Source organism: Anser brachyrhynchus, assembly GCF_964034855.1.
Source record: "Anser brachyrhynchus genome assembly, chromosome: W".
NCBI lineage: Eukaryota > Metazoa > Chordata > Aves > Anseriformes > Anatidae > Anser > Anser brachyrhynchus.
In genome coordinates, this window is record NC_137704.1 from 13,897,580 (window position 1) to 13,906,768 (window position 9,189).

Genomic DNA, 9,189 nt, shown 5'->3' on the forward strand with positions numbered 1-9,189 from the left:
TGCTTTGTCAATACATGCGTCCCTAGCAAGGGATCCCAGCCGCCTGGCTTCCTTGCCCTCTAATTCCACACAATTGGCTCCGGTGTCCCAGCACCGGAGCAGCCAGGTGACAAGCTGCTCACCTATACAGCGACCAAAATCTTTACGCACATCTCGTAGCTCACGCTGGTATAGAGTCCGGGTAGTTACTGTTGATTTTTCGACATCCTCATCCTCATCTTCATCCTCCTGCACCTTTGATGGCCCAGCCTCGTCTTCTCTATGCCCAGACCTAGCAGAAGACTGTCTGCGTTCTAAACGACCTGAGTTTCTATACCATTTTTTCACCTTGTCTACAGGGGCAACTTGCACTGCTACAGCTCGTTTCTCTAATCCAGACACAGGGTCTGCCACAGGGGTTGGAATACCCTCTGCGGGGTCAACTTGCACTGCTACAGCTCGTTTCTCTGACCCAGCCACAGGAGTGGGAGCAACTGCAGGAGCTGGAGCTGCTGCAGGGGCTGGAGTGGCTGCGGGAGCTGGAGCTGGAGCGGCTGCAGGAGCTGGAGCGGCTGCAGGAGCTGGAGCGGCTGCAGGAGCTGGAGCTGGAGCGGCTGCAGGAGCTGGAACTGGAGCGGCTGCAGGAGCTGGAGCGGCTGCAGGAGCTGGAACTGGAGCGGCTTCAGGAGCTGGAGGGGCTGCAGGAGATGGAGCTGGAGCGGCTGCAGGAGCTGGAGCGGCTGCAGGAGCTGGAACTGGAGTGGCTGCAGGGTCTGTCGCTAGGTTGATAGTAGCATCAATTGCAGCTCGATAGGCACAAGCCAGACCCCAGCACGCTACAGTGATTTGTGTCACTTTGGAACTGCCAGAGTCATGACACCTTTTTTTCAAGCATTCTGCCAGCTTTTTAGGATTTTGCAGTTGTTCAGGGGTGAATTTCCAAAACACTGGAGGTGACCACTGCTCTAGAAACCTGCCCATATCCTCCCACACTCCCTGCCACTCGCAACTATCCTGCCTCAAGACAGATCTCCGGATGAGATTCCTAAGTAGTTGTTTAACCTTAAACAAAACCTGAAGTGCATTCAGGAGACATAACAACAAGAACATGCTGGTCTGAGTATCCCAAGGATATCCAAAATCTTGAAGAGCTATCGTGACTAGCCTGGAGGAGAAGAGGGTGCTGAAGGAGAAAGGGAGAGTGAACAGGTAGGGAAACATGTCTTCCCCTGTCCCCTCCACAGATTGGCTCCCTAAAGAAAAAAGGCAATAGGTGTAATTGCTAATAGTTTCCGAGATATGGTTTCCAAAGTATAGAGTCGACGTCAGTGCTGAGTACAAATACCAGGTTAGAGTCATGACCAGAAATCTCAGCATTTCATAAGCCATTGTTACACCGCACAGTACCATAACAATCTTAAACCAGGGCCCGCAAAGGACAAACAGTGCGACAGGGAGCACATACAGAAAGTATCGTGCTATAAAATTTGGAAATTTGTAATACAGGTACAGCAGACTGGAGATTAAGGCAATCAACATCGTGACTAGCAACTATTAAGCAGGTCCAATACTTATACCAATTTTAGTTTAACACACTCTGGTCAAATCTGTCGATATCTCAACCCTTCGAGCCCCATGCTGGGCGCCAAAAGGACTGTTGTGGTTTAACCCGGCTGGCAGCTAAACACCACACAGCCGTTCGCTCACCCTCCCCCCTCCCTCTCTGGGATGGGGGAGAGAAACAGGAAAGTGAAGCCGGTGAGTTGAGATAAAGACAGTTTATTAAGACAGGAATATAATAATAACAATAATAATAATAGTGATAATGATAATAGTATTATGTAATTATGTAATAATAGTGATAATGATAATAGTATTATCACCCCACAACCAGTCCCTGGAATTCACCCGTGTTTCTTATTAAAAAGAAAAGCGGGAAATGGCGATTACTTCACGATTTACATCAAATAAGCAATGCAATGGAGGACATGGGAGCTCCCCAGCCCAGCTTACCTTCTCCTGCTATGATCCCTCGCAATTGGGATATCTTGATTATCGATTTAAAGGACTGCTTCTTTACTATTCCGCTTCACCCTGCTGATGCTCCTCGATTCGCGTTCTCTGTCCCAAAAATCAATAAGACCGAACCAATGGATAGGTATCATTGGACTGTGCTGCCTCAAGGGATGAAAAACTCCCCAACAATTTGCCAGACATACATAGCAGGAGCACTATGCCCCGTACGCAAACAATTCCCGCACGTATACATCTATCATTATATGGACGACATATTGCTGCTCGGCTGCGGGATCGACTGTGGAACGGATGCCCCTAGGTGCACCCCGAGCATTTTCCTCGGAGGGGTCTCCACTCTCAGCCGCTCACCGCGGGAGTAGACAAGGACCTCCTGAAGCCGCGGACAAATTATTTTAAGTGATATTTTCTTGTGGTATGAATGAGAAGTGCAAGAGGCCTCTTCGCGTGATTGTGTGATTGTGCTGTGTGAGTGAGAAGCAGCATCGCTGCAAAGCAACATCCCTAGCGCTTAGTGGCTTGTTGACTGATGTAGATTCTAGTAGGCACGCTACTTTACAATCGTAATTCTGCATGTGATTTTCACCCTGTTGCTTAGTACCATGCTTATTGCAATGTTTGCGATGATTGATGGAAAAATCTATAGAAAGCATTTGGTTGGTTGAAAATAAAAAAGGGGGAATTGTGGGAAAGGAATTCGCAGGTGGCTTCGCGCTGTTTCACATGTCCCTGAATTAGAGATAATGAGGAAACAAGAGGTAGAACCAAAAACTTGAGCAAGGTCGAGATAAAGTAAATTGGCTACAGTGTTAAAGATGAGCTTTGGGCAGTGGCCAATTGCTGGCTGGCTCGAGGCACGTGTCTGAGGGTCTCTAACCAATTGTAAGACAGATTCGGGCACGTGGACAGCGCGTGGGGCTATGGGGAAAGTATATGTAGCAATGAAAAATGGCAATAAAGGTCTCCTGTTCAAGAGCCATCAGGAGTCCATGTCTTTCATCCCTTCATTTAATGTCAGTATCTATAGCATGTGAAGGGTGTACACAAAACTGATTTCATCATCCCTGAAATCCCCTAGGGTGCATGATTAGAGTCTTACAATGATGCAGGAACTCTGCGATTCAAGTTGAAATACTGATTTCTTTATGCCATTTTCTCTCATTAGAATCCTTCCCTTGCACGAGTGAATACTGAAGAAGTAAAATGAGAACTGGTAAGAGTTTTTATCTTTCACAAAGACTTAAATGGGTGCTGTCATTCCAAAACAAGCTATATGCATTAATTGCTTGTGGATTTATCTACTTCAGATCATAGTCTTAATGATCTCTAGAGGGAAATTTTTGCTCTGGTATGGCAGAAGCAGTGCATGTTGGTAGGAGGAACTATTGGAGGAACAATATATAAAGCGACAAAGGCAGTTGAGCATAATGGTATCAGTGAGGATTAGGTATCTGTATGCCTCTGTATTTTCTGCTTCACATGTCAGAATGTTTATTCGCTCAACTGTGCTACAGCTTCTTGGTCTCACGACCTTCATTACTTACTGTGCCTGACTTCTCAAAGGGTAGTAGGGCCCATGTGTTATTGAACAGCTGCTTTGTGGACTGCAACAGGGACCTTTCCCTATAAAACACTGCCCATTTCATACTTGCTTGTGTAACCTGCAGTCATTGTTGGGAAAAACGTCATCTAAAGATGTTTGGGAAGTCTGTAGCTTTCCAGAGTGAGCTGGGCCACGTCTGAGCATAAAAGCTGTCTTTTATTTCTTTGGGTTACTGTCTGCTTGTTCATAGATACAGCACAAGGTATTCAGTGATAAGCCTTAAAACTGTGATCAGAAAACATTTATTTGAGAGTATTCTGTATGTTTTCAGATAGGACCAGTCAGGTTGGTGAGCCACTTTTTTGTTCCAGAAACACAAGCTCACCTTACCAGCCTGTAAGGCTTTTGTCAGGTGTGTACGCTCTGGAGTGCACCAGTTCAGCTCCAAGGTGTCTAATGTCCCATTGGGGCACAGTACAAAGGCCACAGAGCATGTTTGGCTGTTCCTTTGGAGTTTCCTCTGTAGTGACTACTGACGCTACTGACACTTGCAGCAGTGAGAACTTCCAGTTCAATGCTTGGGTTAATCAGTGCTAATAATATCCTGAGGTTTGATCGCTGCAGATGTTTTCATATATTCTTCTGATAAAAACACTACTGTGTGATCACTGAGTCCTTGTTTTGTTGTTTTGTTTTTTTCTTCTCCTAGAATGCCTTGGAGGCAGAGTTCTCAAAGCAAATTGACATGCTGACTCTTGAGATGCCAGAACCCAACAAACTCCAGTTCACCTGAAGTGGCTTGAATGGAAGATTTCTTTTCCAATTTTCTATTTACTTGCACTAGTTTGGACTTGAAGGCACGCATGACACGGACTCCTGATGGCTCTTCAACAGCAGGACCTTTATTGCCATTTTTCACCACTACATATACTTTCCCCGTAGCCCCACACGCTGTCCACGCGCCCGAATCTGTCTTACAATTGGTTAGAGACCCTCAGACACGCGCCTTGAGCCAGCCAGCAGTTGGCTACTGCCCAAAACTCATCTTTAACACTGTAGCCAATTTACTTTATCTCGTCCTTGCTCAAGTTTTTGGTTCTACCGCTGTTTTCTTCATAATCTCTAACTCAGGGACGTGTGAAACAGCGCGAAGCCACCTGCGAATTCCTTTCCCACAAAACAGCACAAAGCTCCCTGCGAATTCTTCTCCCACAATTCCCCCTTTTTTATTTTCAATCAACCAAACGCTTTCTACAGATTTTTCTATCAATCACCGCACACAATGCAATAAGCAAGGTACAATAAGCAACAGGGTGAAAATCACATGCAGAATTACGATTGTAAAGTAGCGTGCCTACTAGAATCTACATCAGTCAACAAGCCACTAAGCGCTAGGGATGTTGCTTTGCAGCGATGCTGCTTCTCACTCACACAGCACAATCACACAATCACGCGAAGAGGCCTCTTGCACTTCTCATTCATACCACAAGAAAATATCACTTAAAATAATTTGTCCGCGGCTTCAGGAGGTCCTTGTCTACTCCCGCGGTGAGCGGCTGAGAGTGGAGACCCCTCCGAGGAAAAATGCTCGGGGTGCACCTAGGGGCGTCCGTTCCACAGTCGATCCCACAGCCGAGCAGAGCGGCTCCTGGCGCAAGGAAGGATGCTATTATAATTTGTATAATGACAGCAAAGAGATGCATTGCAATAAGGAGCAAGTGTGGTGTTGACCTTTTTTTTTTTTTTTTTTTTTTTTTCCAAGCAATTAAACCTTACACATGCTGTTGCTGTTACACATCCCAGGATATCTAATTCCTGTGGCTCTAGGGGCGCTTGAGATAAGTAGACAGTCCAGTCTTTGTCATCCGCCGGGTTCCCCACCAGACGTGTTGTAGACGGGTCGTTTCATTGGCTCCACCAGAGCCAGGAACCTCCTCCCATCTAACATTTAGTGCACTGCTGTATTAATCAGCTCCAGATTATCACCGAATGGGTCACTCACAGTCTGGGCTGGACTGAGACCCAGGAGGCGCCAAAGGTGCAGAGGCGGACGAGGATGATGGTCCCAACCATGGTTGCACGCCACGAGCCGGCACCCATCGTGGTCCTTGCCCTGTGGAAACACAAGCGTACCCTCGCCCCCAGGTTATTAAGGGATATAGTCCTTCCCACCCCCCAGTATCCAGATTTCTCATCATAACCATCGCTTTTCCTGTTGGAACGGACGTTAGTCCAGATTCCATTGATTTAAAATGCTTAATTATAGGTGGTATTTCTTCGTATTGAAAAGGTAGTGTCAAATGATTCATGACATACACCACTTTGTTTAATCTATTCTGCGGGGTCTCCTGTGTCTCCCCCTTTTACCGTTTTGCCAATAAGTCCTTTAATGTGCGGTGAACACATTCTACTATTGCTTGTCCTGTGGATGAGTGTGGGATGCCTGTCTTGTGAGTGATACCCCAGCTATGGAAAAAAACCCGCATAGAGCGGCTTGCATAAGCCAGGCCATTATCAGTTTTTATTTCTTTAGGGATTTCAAAGGCGGCAAAGGCCGCACGGAAATGCACCTGTACGTGACGGCTTGTTTCGCCCGTCATCGCAGAGGCCCAGAGCGCGTGCGAAAAAGAATCTATGGACACGTGAATGTATTTTAGCCTCCCGAACTCGGGAACGTGAGTAACGTCAGTTTGCCAAAGCTGAAGAGAAGAGAGGCCCCTAGGATTAACTGTAGTCAGTGGGCCTGGTCGTTGCTGACAATCTGGGCAGGTCTGTACTATGAGCTTAGCATCTCCTATGGGGATGGCAAACTGTTTGGACAATGCCTTTGCAGCCTGGTAGAAGAATTGATGTGATAAATGAGCCTGGGACAATGTATTTGGCACTGGGACTTGCAATGCAATGTTAATCAATTATTCGGCCTGGGCATTTCCTTCTGCAAAGAATCCCGGGAGTGTCGTATGATTTCTAATGTGGATCATGCAATAAGGGTGGGTATGGTGCTCTACAAGAAATAATAACTCTTTAAATTTTAAGAATAGTGCTTCGTTCTGGATGTGTTTGATCTGAGATCTTTCAATTCGTTGTGCTACTCCTACTGCATAATGTGAATCAGACACAATATTTAGTGGAGCCTGGTCCCATTGCTTGAACGCCATTACTACCGCATGTAATTCTACTATCTGAGGGGAGCCCTGTATTGTTTCTATCACATGTTGCCAGTGGCCTCCTTGTTCCCACGTGACTACAGCTTTTCCCGTTCTCCCTGACCCGTCTGTAAATACTGTTTGTCCTTGGACTGGGTGCCATCGATATAGTGGCTCGTCCTCAGCGTGTACATTATTATAAAAGGTAAGCATTTTATGAGACGAGAGATGTATATCAAGTTGACCATTGAAACCCGAAAGGGCTGATTGTAGCTCTAAGCTATTCTGGAGGCACCAATCAAGATAGTCTTTAACTATCGGAATGATAATGGATTTTGGCTCTTCTCCGGCCATTTCTATAATTCGTTCTCTTCCCTTCCTAATCAAATCCGAAAACATTTCAATGCGGGTGGCAAGTGTCTTTGTTGGATGGTCGGGTAGAAACACCCATTCTAATAGCAGCAACGGGTCTGTTGCGTTGGAGTCCCATTGCGCAATAATAGCTAAAGGTTGTGGATTCTGGTTGCATATGTAGAGCTGAATGGGTAAACTTTCTGCTCGCCGCTGGCATTGTTGGGCAAAGATCTTCTCCTCTATACAGTTTAGTGCCACCCTGACTTCATTAGTCAGCCGGCGGGGAGCATTAATATTAGTGTCCCCTTTTAACAACTCGAACAGGGGTGCTAGTGTATGGTTGCCAATTCCGCATTGCGTCCTTATACAATTTATATTGCCTATAAGCTTCTGGACATCATTGAGCGTGCGAATTTCCCTTGTAATGGCTACGTTTTAGGGTTGAATACTTTGCTGCAGTATCTTCCAGCCTAAATATTTCCAAGGCACCTCCATTTGAATTTTCTCCAGTGCGATTTGTAATCCCCATGTCTGGAACTCCTGCCATAGAACAGGCAGTACTTCTTGCGTTAAGTTGCCTGTCGGACTGGAGAGCAATATGTCGTCCATATAATGATAGATGTATACGTGCGGGAATTGTTTGCGTATGGGGCGTAGCGCTTCTGCTATGTATGTTTGGCAAATTGTTGGGGAGTTTTTCATCCCTTGAGGCAGCACAGTCCAATGATACCTATCCATTGGTTCGGTCTTATTGATTTTTGGGACAGAGAACGCGAATCGAGGAGCATCAGCAGGGTGAAGCGGAATAGTAAAGAAGCAGTCCTTTAAATCGATAATCAAGATATTCCAATTGCGAGGGATCATAGCAGGAGAAGGTAAGCCGGGCTGGGGAGCTCCCATATCCTCCATTGCATTGTTTATTTGATATAAATCGTGAAGTAATCACCATTTCCCGCTTTTCCTTTTAATAAGAAACACGGGTGAATTCCAGGGACTGGTTGTGGGGTGTCCTGGTTCCAGTTAGGACAGAGTTAATTTTCCTCATAGTAGCTGGTAGGGTGCTATGTTTTGGATTAGGATGAGAAGAGCGCTGATAACATGCTGATGTTTTAATTGTTGCAGAGCAGTGCTTACACCAGGCCAAGGACTTTTCAGCTTCTCGCTCTGTCCTGACAGCGAGCAGGCTGGGGGTGCAGCAGGAGCTGGGAGGGGACAGACCCAGGACAGCTGACCCAAAGTGGCCAAAGGGGTATTCCATACCATCTGACGTCATGCTAAACAATATATAGGGGTGGCTGGCCGGGGTGGGGGGCGGCTTCTCGGGGATAGGCTGGGCATCGGTCAGCGGGTGGTGAGCAATTGCATTGTGCATCACTTGTTTCTTACACATTATTATTATTAATACTATTATCATTATCACTATTATTATTGTTATTATTATATTCCTGTCTTAATAAACTGTCTTTATCTCAACTCACCGGCTTCACTTTCCCTTTTCTCTCCCCCATCCCAGAGAGGGAGGGGGGAGGGTGAGCGAACGGCTGTGTGGTGTTTAGCTGCCAGCCGGGTTAAACCACAACATGGGGGTAATGTGTCCCAATTGTAACTGTTCTTGGACAAGTTCTTGGAGAGCAGAGACCTTTTCCACAGGGAGCGGCCATTGAGTCACCCACACAGGATTATTAGTCCTCCAGGTGAGTCTCACGCGTGATCATTTGTCAATGGCCGCTATCGAAAATTTTCCGGAAAGCTCAGGGTGAACTCGCCCTGTTCCATCACATCCCTTCCCAGGAGACTGACAAGTATGAGGGCAGCATACGGCCAGACGTTATACAGCGAGCCTTCATGAGTCTTAATGGTAAGCATATACCGGCTCTGAAAAGTATCAGAGACACCACCGACTCCCACAAGGCCTTTTGTGGTGGAATCTAAAGGCCAACTTTTGGGCCAGTCGTGAAGAGCAATTACCGTGACATCTGCCCCGGTATCCATTAATACGGTTTTTTGTGCGCTCAAGAGGACAGCCTTTGGGTGATGAAGTGTTAGGGTCAGTGTAGGTCTCTTGATGGTGATGGCCGAGGCCCAAAAAACTGATGGGCGTCCCGTCGATCCAAACTCCGCGCTGTGTCGGTC

General features: G+C 46.5%; 1 long non-coding RNA gene across 1 annotated transcript; it reads left to right on the top strand.

Moving 5' to 3' along the window:
* The first annotated feature begins 1,502 nt into the window (after positions 1 to 1,502).
* Positions 1,503 to 5,524, top strand: LOC308184871. The gene is made up of 2 exons (XR_013942979.1): positions 1,503 to 3,226; positions 4,266 to 5,524. It is a non-coding gene; the product is annotated as an uncharacterized lncRNA (long non-coding RNA).
* Positions 5,525 to 9,189: the final 3,665 nt, after the last annotated feature.